The sequence below is a fragment of the Hemicordylus capensis genome, chromosome 5, assembly GCF_027244095.1.
Source record: "Hemicordylus capensis ecotype Gifberg chromosome 5, rHemCap1.1.pri, whole genome shotgun sequence".
NCBI classification, from domain to species: Eukaryota; Metazoa; Chordata; class Lepidosauria; order Squamata; family Cordylidae; genus Hemicordylus; species Hemicordylus capensis.
Window position 1 is genome coordinate 182,606,577 of NC_069661.1, and position 18,489 is coordinate 182,625,065.

The 18,489-nt window shown below is 44.6% G+C and overlaps 1 long non-coding RNA gene across 4 annotated transcripts in view; it reads left to right on the top strand.

The window, feature by feature from the left end:
- Positions 1-4,188, top strand: part of LOC128327664 (uncharacterized) — a 146,824-nt gene extending 142,636 nt beyond the window's left edge. For 3 of the 4 annotated variants that reach the window (XR_008308730.1, XR_008308726.1, XR_008308728.1), the window contains one exon: positions 3,910-4,188. This is a non-coding gene — a long non-coding RNA (uncharacterized LOC128327664). The remainder of the gene's footprint in view (positions 1-3,909) is intronic. The other variant, XR_008308729.1, reaches the window with a different exon arrangement.
- The last annotated feature ends 14,301 nt before the right edge of the window (positions 4,189-18,489 follow it).

Here is an 18,489-nt window from a genome sequence, read left to right on the forward strand (position 1 = left end):
GCTTTGAATATAGCTTAAAAATAGGTTGGATTCTGAATATTTTTTCTTAAGAATTATATTAACCTCAAAAGGGTTGTCAAAATGCTAGCAAATTAGCATTTGTTAAAGGAAAAATCTATATTAAAATTGTATAGTAGCTCATATGTTGATAATGTTGCACCATAGATCCAAAAATACCTATAAAATAACCTGTGCAGAATCCTGTGGGGTTGAAAAGTCTTTTTTGTGGCTCACCAACTGGATACAACTTTAATCACGTTCCCATGGCTACAGGCATGGTATGTTTGATAATAAACCTGAGGAATTTGGAAAATAATAGGGAGTAGTAGCATACTTCTATACCTGTAGAGGAAGGGAAATTCTTCAATTTGCATATTCAGTTGATGTACTATTGCTGCAGTTAGAATATTTCCTTTCCTTCAATTTCCCCTCTATAATGTCTCTTTACTTCACTTTAATGTGGCACTCTTTGAGATGCAATGTCTGTCGTTGCTGGTCTTTTGCTACGCAAGAAGTCAAATCTATCCCACTGTTTTTCTATTAATAATAGAAACAATCAGGCTGCACAGTAAGTATCTGAAACAAGAGAAAATGCTCTATCTTTTATTTCCTTTGCACTGAATGTATTTGGAAGCTGGAAAGAATAGTGGGGATATAGAATATACTGTATAGTGGAGCTGATTTGGAAATTCTCCTAGAAGCAATTTTGACAGAATTTGAAGATTCAAGAGAAACAAAACAGGAGAAATTTCAGGGGTGGGTGAGATATTATTGTAAATTTTCAAGGCTAGGTGGAAGCAGCAGTTGGCATTATTTTTATTTGCAGGTGGTTGCTAGCAGAACCAGGGCTAGGAAGCATTAGACCTTTTCCTAGCAGCCTGCTCTATGTGACTGCCATGGTTGTTCCTTGAATGCCCCTACAGTGACGCCAGGAGCATAGTGAGGCTGGAGTGGGCCCTGGAACCAAGTTAATTTCCCCCCCAATTCGAGAACTGCCGAACTGGCTCCAAGCCAGACAAGTTCAATGTTGAACCAGCTCGATGTTGAGCTGGTTCACACATCCCTAATCTGGGCATCAAGGTAGCAGCAAGTGGTGGTGAGGTGGGGAGATCTGGGGTGCCTCCCCAAACATTGGGGGGCCCTGGCCCCACAACAATGCCGCTGGAAAGAGCCCTTGTGGGCAAGGGGTTTCTGTTTCTATTGGACTTCTCATGAGCATAAGACTGTAAACTGAATCAGGGTGATTGTGTGAGCTGTACAAACAGTCAGTTTACAGATTAGGGGACATCCTCTCATCTCCTGTTTGTGGACTTACCAGAGGTATCTAGTGTGCCACTGTGGGAAACAGCATGCTAGACTAGGCAGGCCTTAGCCTGATCCAGCAGGACTTATGACGGGTAAAAAATAGTGTCCAGCATGAGGCAGCTGCGATTTGGAGTTTCTACCATCACTGACATGGGCAGCAGTGAAGCAACAGTTAAAGTAAGCACAGTTTAAAGACAGATGGATGGATCGATAGATCGATCGATCAATCAATAGATCAATAGATTTCTTTTTTTAAGGAGAGGATGAATGGGAGCAAACAGGAGGTCTCCAAATGGCCCCCAGTTCATACCATCCATTCCAACCTGTTTCTTTTGAGAATGGATAAACCCAAGATGAATGGGCTACATTTGACATAGATTCTATTGGTTCTGAGAACAAATTCACAGCCCCAAGAAGCAGTAACCAGTATAGCTAGCTATTACACACAGATTCCCTCCACTGGGTGAGAATGTTGCTAGTTCTTAATAACATGTTACCTTAATAAGAAATCATATGTTTTTAACTGATGACAAAAATTCTCTCTATTTTCTCTTCTCCTTCTCTGTAATATCTGAAATAATAGTTCACCAAGCAAAACAGATAAGATACAGTTCCCTTTCCCCCTCCTTTTCCCTTCCTTTCCCTCCTTTTCTTCCCCTCTCTCTCCTCTCACCACTCCCCACTTTCTGGTCTATGTTTGCTAGGTTTGGAACAGGGAGGGTTGATATCTGTGGAAAGTGTCTATTGACTATAGAAAATGTGGAGATAGTTTGTAATTTGGGAAGATGTTGGGAGCAGTGTTCTCTCTAATTTTTTTTCATCTGTACGTGGAATGAGTTTTGTTCTGGGCGGCAGTATCAAGGCAGTGTGTGTGCATGTGCATTCAGAGAGGGGACTTCCTGATGTGGGGCCTTCACCAGAAGCTGCCTTCTGCTGAGACAGACCATTAATCCATCCAGCTCAGTATTGCCTACACTGACTGGCAGTGGCTCTCCAAGGTTTCAGGCAGGAGTCTCTTCCACCCCACCTGGAGAGGCCATCAGGGAGTGAATCTGAGAGCTACTGCGCACAAAGCAAATGCTCTTATTACTAAGCTACAGTTCAGTTCCCAAGGGGAATACTTTACTGCACTCACATATCATCTCCCATCCAAATGCAAACCAAGTCAGATCTTGGTTTGACCAGAGGAGAGCTGGTTGTCCCCTTAGCTAAGCTAGGTCCACCCTGGTTGCATATGAATGGGAGACTAGAAGTGTGAGCACTGTGATATATTCCCCTTGGGGGATGGAGCCACTCTGGGAAGATCAGAAGGTTCCAAGTCCCCTCCCTGGCATCTCCAAGCTAGGGCTGAGAGAGATTCCTGCCTGCAACCTTGGAGAAGCCGCTGCCAGTTTGTGGAGACAATACTGAGCTAGATAGACCAATGGTCTGACCCAGTATATGGCAGCTTCCTATGTTCCTATCAACCCGAGCAAGATCTAAAATTAACTGAGCAGACATCAAAAAACTTGTGAGTGCCTGCACATGCACATGGCTTAGGGGGTACACTGGTCAGGAGCCAACTGGGAACATGACCAACGTTTAGAATAGGGAGGTAAATCTTTACAGGTTTAAGGCCTGATGGAATCAGGGCCTGAACGGAAGCAAGGCAAGAAAGAGTCCAGGAACACCAGAGCAGACAAGAAAGAGAGATGCAGAGAGCCCACAGAAGGAATGATGCAGGAACATGGGAGAGGTTCAAAGACAGTGCAAGGCAAACAGAAACAAATATCCAAGATTACAGAAAGAACATGCTCACTGTCTGAGTACTCCATAAATACTAATTGCTGGGGGCAGCAGCATGGGGAAGTTATTGTGTCCATGCCCTGCTTGCAGAATGAACCCTTGCAGAGGATTAGATGTAGAATTCAGCCAGGCTACAACTGTTGATCAACACCATCCAGCAGATTTCTCCTGGGGCCATTTGCAGAGACTTGATGGAAGGCTGAGGACAGTGAGGTCAGGACAGAAAAATTAGTTCCAAAGATGATTCATTCCAGGATAGAGTTTTGACAATGTATTGTACTGAATCATATATATTATTATATACACTGTGTTGTACTGAATCATATACTACCACATTACATGGATGCTTTAGAAACGGAATAAATATAGTATTTAAATTGTCATATAATTTCAGATCATAATCCTTCTTTCAATATACACAACAAGCTAGCTAGCTATTGCTATGTACACACAGAGACAGGGCAGGGGAAAAAACCCTTTCTTATACTCTGATCTGCAAGTATGTATTTGATAATAAGTCTAGTGTGGCTTTTAAATGTCTGGCTCATGACTGAATGGAGTGAGATTCAAATGTCATTGAGTTTGTGCTTAGGTTGAGCTTGTAGTAAAACTTCACTGGCTTTAAAGCATGAAAAATGAATAATATCAAAAGGAAAAGAGGGATTTCTCACAATGGGAAAGTGAATCAAATATTGAATTGTTGTTGCCGAAGATGGTGGAAATAATTTTTCTGGTGTGTACTATCTGCAGTTGGGGAAAATATATCTGACAGTCCTTGATATTTTGCCTGAATACTTAACTAATGTTCTATTCCATTAGATGCAGAGTTGTCGTTTCTTTTTTAAAAGGAAAGAATTATGAATACTTCTCCCTGCAAACTGACATATTTTCTTCATGTACTTAATTTATACACCAAGAAGAAGTGGAGTTGTTGAGGATTAAGCACAGAAGACTGACTACATATGGACTTGAATAACAAAAAGGATCAATTCTTGTATGGATTTGCTCACCTAACGCCTGTTAATAGGCATAGCATGCATAGCACATCAACACAAAACCATATTTTGAATGTATCATTTTCAGTAATAAAATATATAATCAAAATTTAAAGATCTGGTTGAAAACATATGTTTGTCTTACCTCTGTCTAAGATCCAGGGAATAAGAGGAATGAAAGATTAGAATGTAAAATAGCATTGCTGGGTGTAGCAGCTTCATTCAAATAAGCCATCATTTTATTGTTTTATACCATTATTAAATATTTGAATTGACTGCACAGTGCATAATGTGTGGTAATAGGTATTTAATGATTAAATTGGAGGTTTAAAAAGTATCACAATATTAAACCAGTAGATACCAGATTTTAGATCTTAATGTTACAATGTCAAAAGTTAAAAGCATATAATTTACACATTATTAAAATTCAAGGTCAGTGCATCCAAGAGAAAGTGTGTAATGGGAAATGTAAAGCTATAGCACTGTGAGTGCTCTGGCAATTATACGGGTGCTTAAAAGATCAGGAATTGTTTTGGTATTTATAGTCGATGTACAATATAGAAAACATGTAGTGCTGCAAAAAAAAAGGGTAATAAAGGTCAAAAGATGAGAGTGGAGCTCAGATTTAGGGCAGCGCATGAGAAAAATCATGAGCAGGCCTGTATATGGTGAGCATGTCAGCAGATGATCAATTGGATGACAGGGTAACCTCTAACAAAGCAAGGAAGGCTTTAGATGAATAACAAAGAAGAAGTGAAGTATTAGGTATGAGTGGAACACGCAACAAGAATAGACTTGTTTGTGTCAGAATGTGACCCCAAGCCCATTGAATGAAATGCCCTTTTTGAATTAGGTTCCTGAAGGCAGTAAGAGAACTGCAAGTAGAGTAGGGAAGTGGCTGGGTCTGTAGAAGGCCAGTTGAATAAGTAGGAGCTTCCTCATTCTGTAAGTGCCAAGTGTGTGTGTGTGACTAACCAGTTACGACATGCACAAGAGCAGCCCTACCGGGACTTGCATAGCACTATCTGGGTAGGGCTGCTCGTGTGGATCACTAGGATTGGGCCTGATCCCGACTCTGCTCCACCGGGTTGCCCGATTTTTTTTTACCCAGGCTATAACTGAGGTAGAAAGTAGGCTGGAGACCAGAGGTGGCTGGTAGTTGCTTGGACTGGGTGGACGCCAGACAGGGCAGGTGGTATGCGGAGCCAGTGTGGGTGGTGCAGGGGCAGAGCCAACATGGGCGACGCTGGTGGGTGGCAGAGTATATGTCAGGCCTGCTCAACTTAGGCCCCCCAGCTGTTTTTGGACTACAACTCCCATAATCCCCAGCCACAATGGCCAATAGCCAGGGATTATGGGAGTTGTAGGCCAACATCTGCAGGAGGGCCAAAGCTGAGCAGGCCTGGTATAGGTGGGGGTTATGCTAATGTGCATACCATCTGTGTATGGTATATGCACATACAAATTATGCACATATATTTGAATATGCACATAGAAATCTGTACACACCTACAGTTTTTCACACATTATATTCAATGCAGTTACAGCAGTATACTTCCTATTTTTCTTTACCCTTCATTTAAAATGAACGCAGGACCAGTCATTCACACAAAAACAGTACATATATGCAGACATCTGTACTCACACATAATACAATTTCTGAATACAACATACATGTATAGCACAATCAAGACTGCATCTTTGGACTGTTTTAGCAATGCCCATGGTTGCATATTCTCAGCTGTAATATAGAGGGAGGGGAAAACATGAATTAACTGAAGGAATTATTCTGTTCTTCTGACAGAAAGCTAAATTATTTCAGTGGCAAAATCCTAAATTATTGCAGACAGTCACCTTTTCAGTGCCTATAAAGAAACGAATGACACCACTGGAAGAGTAGCAGGATGCTTTCATGACACTAAAGCTGATGTCTAAAGCACTCAGAGGCCCCCAGCTGCAAGGGGTTAATGCAATGCCGTTAGAGTAAACTGCTTGCTCAGATACAAGCATCCTGTCCCAGACAGCTCATCAACACTCAAATGGGACTCAGTGCTTCTTGCACAGTAACATAATGATGGCTGGACAGCCTGGGAGAGCCATTAACTCTCAACCATACTTCTCATTCTGTCATGGGATAATGATTTCGTAGAACAACAGCCATCCATTTTCTTCTACACCATTGTATTTTAATACATTCATCAAGAGACAAACTGATACGTATAATGCACTCCAGGATCACACAGTTTGCAAACTGTAGACCACCAGATGTTCAATGCTTTACCATCCAAGGTCTCCAGAGAAAAATTCAAAGGAAAAGCGGAAAGACCTAAAGACGGCTTGCAAAAGGGAACACATTGAATGCACCAACCCTAACTTATATATATATATGCCATTCTTCTTAGCGACTGGATCTGACTGGACTCTTCCTGCCACATCCTCCCTCCCTAGTCAAATTCTGAATGCTGCTACATGCACTCATCTTTCTTTCCTGTCTCCAGGATCATGTCACTCTTTGCCTTATCTATTACATTAGTTTGCTCAGTTGTAATGCTCCATTATGTAATGCTGACATAAACACATGCAGAAGAAGTGTAGGCACACAGGTCTGTCCCCATGCCTAGCATGTTGGCATGCTGCCATCTGACTGTCAGCATTCCCACCCATCTCTGCATCGTTCAAATATTACTTTCATGTTAAGATTCATGCAAATCCATCCTGGGCAAGTTACCTCCCAGCAGGTCAAACTGCACATTTTGTTAAGCACATATTTAACACTGATGCGCTTATGTTTTCTTAAGCAAACAGCAGCCAGGTTGCCCCTCCCCCACCCCTTTTATCTGTGGTGTTGGGGGAAAGGACTTTAACCCTTTGCTCTTCCTCTCACAGTCCTGATTTCGACTGAACCCCTGCTGCCCTCACTCTGAATGCTCTTTGCTTTAGAAGGGGAAGCCCCCAAACCAACCCCTTTAAAAGATCATAGTGCTAGAAAGGATTGTAAGACCATCAACCCTAAATCCCCAGTGCTACGCATAAGACTTGCTAACTCTGCTCCCAAGACTAAGCAATGTGGCCTGAATGTCAGCCTGGTGGGGAAATGACTTGACTAGCAAGCCAGAGGTTGCCTGTTCGAATCCCTGCTGTTATGTTTCCCAGACTATGGGAAACACCTATACTGGGCAGCAGTGATATAGGAAGATGATGAAAGGCATCACCCCATACTGCGCGGGAGGCGGCAATGGTAAACCCCTCCTGTATTCTACCAAAAGACAACCACAGGGCTCTGTGGTTGCCAGGAATTGACACCGACTCGACGGTGCACTTTACCTTTATTACAAGCAGTGAACTCAAGTACATGAGCCAATCTACATGCTGCTAGGAAAGGCAAAAGAATCGCAGTTCAAGTTGCTTCGATGCAAACAAGCCAAGTCAATGCAGGCTAAGGTTGCCAACATTCCATTGCCCAAATAAGGGACATAAGTTTGGGGCTGGGGAGTGGGGGCCAGAAGTTATGCAAGGGTAATCAAGAGCCTGAGTATCAGTGCTGTTATGTTATTGAATTATATTAATAATAACATATTAACTGGGCAAAGAGGCACCTTTTACCATGGTGATTCTCTTTATTTAGCAGGGGGAGAGTAACTGGCCCTATCCACCCCCAGCACAGTACTTCCAGTGACTGTTGCTGGTGTGTGTCTTATGTTTCTTTTTAGAATGTGAGCCCTTTGGGAACAGGGAGCCATTTTATTTGTTATTTCTCTTTGTAAACCGCCCTGAGCCATTTTTGGAAGGGCAGTATAGAAATCGAATTATTATTATCATCATCATCATCATCATCATCATCATCATCATCATCTCTTGTTTACACAGTCAGACAGGTGTTATTGACTGGTTTGTTTTATCCAGACATCGAGTCCTTCCCAAGGACCTGGGATGGCTGAATTTTATCATCAATACTGTTGGTTATTATAGATATCATCGCAGAATATAGGCTGTTCCCAGTAAAGCTGCTTTTTGTAATTGGCTGATGGTGATTTCTGTGGCCCCTATGGTGTTGAGGTACTTTTCAAGGTGTTCTGGAACTGCACCCAAGGCGCCAATTACCACTGGGATTATTTTGGTCTTTTTCTGCCACAGCCTTTCAATTTCAATTTGTAGATCTTTGTATTTGGTGATTTTTTCTATTTCTTTTTCTTCTATTCTGCTATACCCTGGTATTGCTATGTCGATTATTTTGACTTGTTTTTCTTTCTTCTCAACTACAGTTATATCTGGTGTATTGTGTGGCAGATGTTTGTCTGTTTGTAGTCGGAAGTCCCATAATATTTCTACATCTTCATTTTTGACCACTTTTTCAATTTTATGGTCCCACCAATTTTTGGCTACAGGTAGCTTGTATTTTTTGCAGATGTTCCAGTGTATCATCCCTGCTACCTTGTCATGCCTTTGTTTGTAGTCAGTCTGTGCAACTTTTTTACAACAGCTGATTAGGTGGTCCATGGTTTCATCTGCTTCTTTACAAAGGCTGCACTTGCTGTTTGTGGTTGCTTTTTCTACTTTTGCTCTTATTGCATTTGTTCTTAGTGCCTGTTCCTGTGCAGCCAGTATTAAAACCTCTGGTTCTTTCTTCAGGTTGCCATTCTTAAGCCATTGCCAGGTCTTGGGGATGTCTGATTTTCCACTTATATTGTGCAAATATTGACCATGCAGGGGCTTATTTCTCCATTTTTCTGCTCAGTTCTTGACTTGTTCTTTCTTGTAGGCCTGCTTTGTTTCATTGGTGTTGAATAGTTCCACGTTATTGACCATTTGAAGTGCATCTTCTTCACTGTCCTTGATATATTCTTCAAGGCCTCTTTTCTCCTCCTCTGCTGTTTGATGGACTTGCAGCATTCCTCTTCCACCTGAGCTGCGAGGGAGGTATAGCCTATCTACATCACTGCGGGGGTGCAGAGCATGATTGATGGTCATGATTTTCCTGGTCTTACGATCCAGCGTCTCTAGCTCTGCCTGGGTCCAGTCTATTATCCCTGCGGTGTATCTGATAACAGGTATAGCCCAGGTGTTCATGGCTTGGATGGTGTTCCCACCATTGAGTTTGGACTTGAGGATTTTTCTAACTCTCCTGATGTATTCACTTCCAATTTTTCTTTTAACTTCAGTGTGTGCGATGTTATCAGCCTGGAGAATGCCCAAGTATTTGTAAGGTTCTTTCTCTTCCAGGTTATTGATCTTGCTTCCATTGGGCAGTTCTATTCCTTCTGTTTTTGTTATTTTCTCTCTGTTCATTATTAATGCAGCACACTTGTCTAGTCCATACTCCATTGCTATATTGCTACTGAATATACGGACAGTGTTTAGCAGTGATTCGATTTCTGACTGGGACTTTCCATACAACTTCAGATCGTCCATGTACAGCAGATGGTTGATTTTACTTGATGTTTTAGATGTTTGGTATCCAAGGCCTGTTTTGTTTAGTATTTGTGAAAGTGGGGTCATGGCGATTACAAACAACAGAGGGGACAGTGAGTCCCCTTGGACAATGCCTCTTCTAATGCTAACCTGTCCAAGTGTCTCGCCATTGATTGTTAACTGTGTACTCCACATGCTCATTGCTTTTTTTATAAATATCTGAATGTTTTTGTTGACACCAGTTGTTTCTAAACATTTTAGTATCCATCTGTGAGGCAATGAATCAAAGGCTTTCTTGTATTACTATTATTATTATTATACTATTGAATTGTTATTTAACAAATATTTACATTATACCACCTTTCAAACAAAAAGTTCACAAAGTAGATAGCAAAAAGAATGATAAAATGGTCTGAAAAGGCTCACAGTCTAAGAGAGAAGAACACAGATAAAAAGCAACTGAGGAGGATGCTATTCTGGACTGAACAGAGACAGTTGCTTGCGACCCCCCTTCTGAATATAGAGAGCTGGTTGAGGTGAGGCAGGAGGAGGAGTTGGAATTGGAACTGGAATAATAAATAACAATGAAATGAAATCATCATCACCATCTGAGTTTGAGCAATCTTGAAGTGGGTTTTTAAGTCAAACTTCCTCATCTGCTCCCCCACAGGTATCCCCAATTCCCTCAGTTTTTGTGAACTGCTGGTGGGGGAAAGTGATGGAAATAGGTGGGTAGCTGGGTGGAGATTCAAGCACGGGTGAGAAACTGGAGATTGATAATCAAGTCTTGTGGCAAAGGAAAGTTCTCCTGGATCTTTCAGTGCTAGGAGTATAATAAAGCACATGGACTCCTCTTGCCTGGAGCAGCAGAAGCAAAGAAGAGTCAAACATTGACTGGGAGAGGAAAAAGTGCACCCTTCACTGTACTGATGGCTGTGCAAATGAAGACATGGCCTCCATGCTGCAATGGAGAACCATGAACTTTGGGAGGCAAGCAAACTCTCTGCATTCCATCCATGGCAAAAGATCTGAATGCTCTTTAAGTGGGTATGGGTTTGAAATTGACATGGTCTTTTGACTTGCAATTTCTGGCTCTAGGACCTTCCCCCTATAACTTCATTTTAAAAGAACAGAAGAGTCTTCTTGTATTGCTTTGGCTGCTTCCTGGCCTCACCACATCCAGCAACAACCCAATATCCAATCCTCTTGTCTGGATGGCTGCAATCCTCTTGTCTGGATAGCAGAATAGTCCATCACTGTCCAGTCTGACACTGTGCAATTCAGTTTCAAGAGATGAAGGAAGGATGTGCACACAGGTGCTCCCTGAGCCAGCTGAACCATCTGATTTGGAGGGCAGGACCCAGGAGGAAAGAGAAGTGGGGAGAGAACTTGATTGGTGTGCCACAGTGGCTGGCACTTGCTGTCCTTGTTTTGGGGAGGTTCTCAGAAGGCGGGAGGAGGAAGGTGGTGAATGTGAAGAGAAAAGGAGCCAGGGGGTGAAAGGGAGCTCAAGGGAGCTCCCAAAATATGGGAAAAACAGCATCCTGTATGGGAGAAGCTATTTTTTAGCAACAGAACAGGATCTCCAGGCCAATATGGGACTGTTGGTAACGCTACCTGCAGCCCATTTGTAAGGGCAGAAGAAATTGCCTAACTAAATCATTACAAGAAAGTTTCAGAATCTGATGTTTGGCTTCTGAAAAAAATATTTTATGGCTTGATGTTGTTGAGCCTGGCTGTCTGACTGGCATAGATTGAGCCATTTCACAGCCACATATTGATACAAAAATGTTAAAATAAGGGAGCAATTTCACACACACACACGAAAATTGCACAGTTTGTGATACTTATCTCTTACACACAGCAAGATGGAGACAGGAACAGCCAGGAGGAAATTCTCTCTCCCCACTGGGCCTGCCTCCCTCCCTCTTGGCTGACTGGGCTTCACATGCACACATAGCCCTTTCTCCTGGGTTATGCACCCTTCCCCTCACTCTACCTTCAGTTACTGCACTGCAGCCCCAGCCTTCCTCAGTTACGAGATGACTCCCAGAGTTGGGAGAAAGAAAAGCAACATCCAGGGGGCATTCAAGCAGAAAGCTGGCTGCCATCACAGCTGCAGTGGTGGGACGCAGCCAGGACCAGTCACCAGACAGGAGGGTGCCCACTGCCCAGTACAAACTCACCACCACTGGTCAAATATGGAGTCCGCTGTTATGAAGTTTCTCTTAAAATTCTTATTTGAAGTAAAGGTTTAAAAAACAACAACAAATCACAGAGTTTGTGAGCTGTTGCTACAAGCACTGCTCAACCAAAATGGCAATTCCCTCTCTGTCTGCCTTGCCTCAACAGAAAAGACTGCCCCTCCTCCGTCCACTCGGATGGGCTGCCAGAGCTGTCAATCAAAATGATGACTTCTTATTGGTTGTCGGGGTGTAACAAGCTCCGCCGACCTTCTGAAAAGAAAAGCAAGCCTTTCAATTCGCTGCAGCCTTATTAATATTTAAACTTTGAATGATACAAGTTGGCCTTTTCACAGTACACTGGTACTGTTGCCCACCCTGTGTAAACATTGCAGCCAGGCCAGGCAGGCTGCAGGCAGGGAAGAGCAGCACGGCCATAGCTGTCAGCAGGCAGGGAGTAAGATGGGCAGCAGCTGCTAATTGGGGGTGAGCATCACCCACACTGCCCTAAGGTAAGAGCTTCCACTGTTTGGGATGAATATGCCACAAAATATTCTTGAAAGGTTCTTATAGCGAATATATGCAATGGGAAATTCCAAGCATATCCTGATGGAATTCCTATTATTCTCAGACTTTTATCTGAATAACTGTGGCTTCATTTGAAAAGGAAAAGTTAATCTGCACCTTTTTGCAAATCAATTACCAGGCAATAGCACCAAGAATGGGTGTCTCTCAGCAGGGAAGGTAGAGTCATGCTATCTCTGAAAAAGGCAGTTTCTTTTAAGGTATGGAAGTAAGATTTTTTTTTAATTAATTAACTTGATTTTTGATTAATCTGAGCATGGGATTGGCACAGGGTTGCCTGGTTAGCTTAGTGGTTGAAAAGGAAAATCGGGAATGGGTTCTTTTCCCACTGCTCTGAAGACCGTGGTGTGGCCATGCTAAGATTTATTCAAAGATATTGGTACCTTACAACCCTAAAATAATATTGTTTTTCTGGGGGTCCCCAACTGTGGCTAGACTCCAATGCCCATCCCCTATTAACAATTGCAGCAGGGCATGATAGGAGACAGCGTGCAACACCTGCAGGCAGGTCAAAGTTTGGCAGCCATGCTTCAGGTCAAGCGTGGATCCTGATGCTTGGCAACTGTGGGTGGACTCCAACACCCATCACCATATAGTCCTTCGCAGCTGAGCATTATGGGACATAACACTATGTCCCAGGTCACATCTCACATAACACTAGAACCAGGAGTCATCCCATGAAATTGATTGCCATGAAAGTTAGGATCAACAAACGGAAGTACTTTTTCACACAACGAATACTCAACTTGCAGAATTCTCTGCCACAAGAAGTGGTGACAGCCAACAACCTGGATGGCTTTAAAAAGGGTTAAGACAGATTCATGGAGGCCAGGTCTATCATTGGCTACTAGTTGGAGGGCTATAGGCTACCTCCAGCCTTAGAGGCAGGATGCCTCTGAATACCAGTTGCAGGGGAGTAACAGCAGGAGCGAGGACATGCCCTCAACTCCTGCCTGTAGGCTTCTAGCAGCATCTGGTGGGCCACTGTGTGAAACAGGATGCTGGACTAGATGGGCCTTAGGCCTGATCTAGCAGGGCTGTTCTTATGGAGACAAAGTACAACACATGCAGGCGGACTACAGCAGGGCAGCAATGCTCTAGGTCAGGGCTGGATCCTGACGCTCACCAGCTCTGGCTGGACTCTGACACTCACTGCTCTGTCATCCATCACTGCAGAGTATGATGGGATTCGGGCTCCAATATCAGCAGGCAGGCCAAATTTGGGTGGCCATATTCCAGGTCAGGGGTTGGGTGGCGATCCTGAGGCTTGCTGGCTGTGGCTGGACTCCAACATCCGTCGCCCTATTCTCAATCAAAGCAGGGCATGATGGGAGTCAGAGTCCAACACCTGCAGGCAGGTCAAAGTTGGGCAGCCACGTTCCAGGTCAGGGGTGGAGGTTTGCCAGTTGTGTCTGGTCTCTGGCACCCATCGCCTTACTATCCATTGGCAACAGGGCATGATCAGATTTGGAGTCCAACAGTAAGCAAGCCAAAGTTGTGCAGTCATGTTCCAGGTCAGGGATGGGGTAATCATCCTGAGGCTCATTGGCTGTGGCTGGACTCCAATGCCCATCACCCTATTGTTAATCACAGCAGGGCATGATGGAATATAGAGTAAAAGGAAAGTCCTTTTTAAAATGTGAGTGGGAAACCATGTAAAAATCCTGTGAGGCAAACCCAGCAGCACACCAGCCAGCACAAAGGTTGTTCTCAAAGAATCTTACATTAGCCAAAGTATCCCACAGGGCATAAGAGCTGTTCGAATATTTAAAACAAAAATGTCAATAATCCATCCTCTTCTACTTTGTAGAGAATACAACAAGAAAGAGATAGTGACTGACATAATGAGGAACATTACTCATAGTTATCCTACTGAAAATAAAAGAACAGGTTAAGGTATGCCTAATGTCCTTTTAATTTCAGTGAGACTACTTTGAGTAAGCCATTAACCATTAAGTGGAAGCCTGAGGCTTAAAGGGAAGGAATCTACTCTGTCTGTGCTCAGGGGCTACATCACTTGTGTACAACTTTTAAAATACACTACTTCTTGACAGAAGGGAAAGAGACAGACACTAATCAGTGTCATTAAAACATGCCATTGTGACCAGCGGGTGGGCCCGGCAGGTGGGCACCTGGGGTGGCTGCAGGCAGCCAAGTGGCTGTGGACTGCAGGAAAGAAGATTGGGGCAGGGTAGAAGAAGAAGGTGGCTGCAGGTGGGGGGAGAAGAAAACGGGCAGCAGGGAAGAATGCCATTGGGCGAGCAAGCAAAAAAGCCGCGGGGGGGGGGGGCTGGGGGTGCAGATGCTCTGCACCAGATCAGCTAGTATAATCATAAAATACAAAGAAACAGCAACAACAACACACCACTCATCTATAGCCCGGGTAAAAAGTCAAGATTTCACTAGGTTTCTAAAAACTGTGATGGAGACTAAACGATCTACATCAGGCACACCTAAGGTAGTTGGGTCTGACTTTGACTTTTAGAGCCCTAAGGAGTTCAGGGCAAGCATCTCAGAGAATGCCCTCTGCCATATTTGCTTCTCTATGTGCTTAAGTCCTGCTCTGAGTGTCAGCATGTCTGATGCTAGGCTTGCTGCGACAAGGGACAGGGCATTCGCAGTGTTGGCACCCTCATTATGAAACTCCCTCCCTACAGAGCTTTGGCAGGTATCATGGACTGGCTATTTTTTAAATTGAACTCAAACCTAAGTGTGTGAAGTTTGAAGTAGACCACTGTTTTAACTGAACTCAGTTTTCTTTACACAAGAACAATTAAAATGTGTACGTTGAAAGTGCCTGTGTATGTGAATGTTTCCTTACTCTCAGATTTCGTATTCAATATTCCTATAAACTAGTCTCTAAAATATTGCTGACTGCTAACAGAGCATGTAAATAGGCACAAAGCTTCTGCATTTGGGGTGGGGGAGCACTTAAGGATGTTGGGAGGGATCACAAAATAGGATCAAAAATGTTAGTTGGAGCGGGGGGCTGGATTTCCCCTTCCACCCATGAAGAAGCACATACGTTTTGAAGCTTCAGGAGGTTCTTCTTCTCTTGTCAATCAACAGGGCACAATCAATAGTGTTAGAAACACAAATCAAAGAGAGGATGTCCTAAAAATAGAAATAAATATACCTTAGCACAAAAGGGAAGAAAAACATCATGAAAGCAGCAAAATATACTGTACCAAGCAAGAAAACAAATAAAACCATTCTCCCTCCAACCCCCACTTTAAGAACATAAGAACAGCCCTGCTGGATCAGGCCCAAGGCCTACCTAGCCCAGCATCCTGTTTCACACAGTGGTAGGGATGTGCATAAAACCGGTTCTCCCGGTTCGGTTCGGGTCCGAACCGGGTCCGGACCGGACCGGGGTGGTTCGGTTTTGGTTTTGCCGGACCACCCCCCGGTCCGGTTCAGTTTCAAACCGGTTCGGATCCGAACTGAACTGGTTTGGATCACAAAAAGTGGCTGGTTTTGAAGGGGACATTGTGTTCTACCTGCCACCCAAATTTCAAGTCGATTGGACCTTCCTCTGATTTTTTACAAAATTTTTTTAAAAAATTAATTTTTGCCCATAACTCACAATGTGGAGCCCTTAGGGGCAAAAAAGCTGGGGTGGGTGGTAGCCACCCATGGGTGTCCTCCACCCCAAAAATCCCAAGGCAATTGGTGGCTCCTAGTATTATTGGTGAATTTTTGAAGAAAAATTTTTTTCCATTGGCTAGAATGGGGGTTTAGGGCTGCCCCAGACCCACCTCTGTGGGGTGGCAGCACCGCCAAAGTGGGTCCGGGGCCATGGCAAAAATGCCCTCAGTCCCTCCCAGCAATCCCCGTAGAGATAGGAGTGATGGTTCTGTTGTTTTTCTGAGGTGTTCTGAGTGTAGATTCTATGATAGCTTATGAGATTTCCAATGAGACACCATGAATCCACTCTCATTTGCTATCACAGAATCCACACTCACTCAGAACACCTCAGAAAAACAACAGAACCACCACTCCTATCTCTACGGGGATTGCTGGGAGGGACTGAGGGCATTTTTGCCATGGCCCCGGACCCACTTTGGCGGTGCTGCCACCCCACAGAGGTGGGTCTGGGGCAGCCCTAAACCCCCATTCTAGCCAATGGAAAAAAAAATTTCTTCAAAAATTCACCAATAATACTAGGAGCAACCCAACAATTGCCACCCCATCTTTTTGGCCCCTCTCTCTGGGCGCCCTAACACGTAACACCTAGTCAGTCCATCTTAATGCCTACCTACTACCACCACTCCTATCCAAGCAAGTAAGAGGAGGACACTCAGAGAGACAACACCCACTCTCTGATCTAACAAAAAGGCCACTGCTGTGCTGCCTGCCAGCACAGCAGCAGCAGCGGAGAAGCACACTAAGCACAAGAGCAGCACACACAGAGAAGAAGCAGGAGGTGGAGCAGCAGAGCAGCAGACCTGCCGCTCTGCATGATGGGTGATGTGATGCCCAAAGAAACCACCGCCTCACTCAGTGCCTGCCACTGACTAGGCCCGACAGACAGAAGCCAGCCAACCTGCTCTGCTCTGCTCTGATGCTCCCCATGGATGATGCACACACACCCTACATCTGCATCCAAATTACCAGACCAGACCAAGTGCGCAGAGTCAGCACAGGCCAGCAGCCACCAGCCCAGCAACAGCTACTACTGCTACCACCACAACCAGTGTTTCCGCTACAATCACATTCCCAGTCCAGTCACGCGCGCCACAGCCTGAGCCTAGCACACAGCCAACAGCTGCTGCCAGCCAGTGCCTGGCAAGCCCAGCCAACATGAGGAGGAGAGAGCTAAGTAGACAGCGCACGCACATCACCAACCCATCACGACGGCGCAACTGCAAGGGGAGAGGGCACAATTACAGGCAGCAGGAGGAGGAGGCGGCGGCGAGGCAATCCTAGCACAGATTTGAAAGTTTAAAATCCACCAGGACATCTTCTAGAATCTAGACTTCTGTTTTTTCTACCACCAGCTGTAGTGTCTAGTTAGTCAGTGTGCTGTGCAGCTGAGCTGAGCTGAGCTGCGCTGCGCTGCGCTGCGTGTGAGGAAGGATGATTGTGGCTAGTTCTTTAGTTTCAGCAGACTCAGCATGGAGCATGGGCAGTGGCCTTGGGAAGCAACACAATTACACGACACTCACCTCGTGCTGCTGGTTCTAGAAGTTGCCTCTTCTCGTCTTTTCACCTCTTCTTCGTGTGTGTGTGTGTGTGTGTGTGTGTGTGTGTGTGTGTGCAGTGAGTGCATGCCTTTTGCCTTGCTGGAAAGAAATGCTTCTCTGGTCCACCACCACATATTTGCTCAAGGACACAGAGAGGCCCAAGGCAGGTGGTGGCACCAGTGTGAGTGCATGTGTGCTGGTGGTGTTTGCCACCACAGGTGTTTTGTGTGTGTGTACTGTGTATGTGTGCGCTGCTAGCTAGGAGGGGGGAGGGAGGGAGGCAGGGAGGGAGGCAGGGGGGAGGAAAGGGGAGGGGGAGAGGGATGTAGAGGGGATTGAAGGGGGGGAGGGTCCGGCTCAGAGTTGCTCAGCCACATATTTGTGCACACACGTGCTCACGTGTGTGCTTCGGTGGGAGAGACCAGACTCTCATCATCTGCCAGACTGGGGTTGGGGGCAGGTGAGGCGGTGGTGGGCTGGAAGGGAGGGAGGATGGAGGGTGGTGAAGAGGAAGGGGGGAGGATGAGAGGGGAGGGATGGAGGGAGGCATGGGGGGGAGGGAGTTGGAGGGGGGAGGAAAAAACATGTAGACAGACACACACCACACTACACACAGAAAGCATCCACACACAGAGACAGTGCTAGGCATCCATTCACACAGACAGACAGACAGACAGACATACAACAGGAAGAGACAGACTGAGCCTGCACCACACACACACACACAGACCCAATTCCCCCCTGCACAGTTATCAATCAATATGTTGTGTTGGCAGCCAGTTCATTGCTATTCTGATGGTTTTGGGTTTTTTGCCATCAGCCAACATCAACAGTGACCACAATCAAGATGAACATAAGATGATAATAATTCATTCGTTTCATTAGAAAAAATCATCCAATCATTTTCTCCATGTAAACCAAGCCCCCCACACATGATTTCTGGCAACATTTTCAATAAAATCAATTCATTTGGCATTCATCATTTTGTTCTCCCTTTGTCACCTTTTTTTCTTTCTTTTGCATAATTTTGAGGCTTGATTT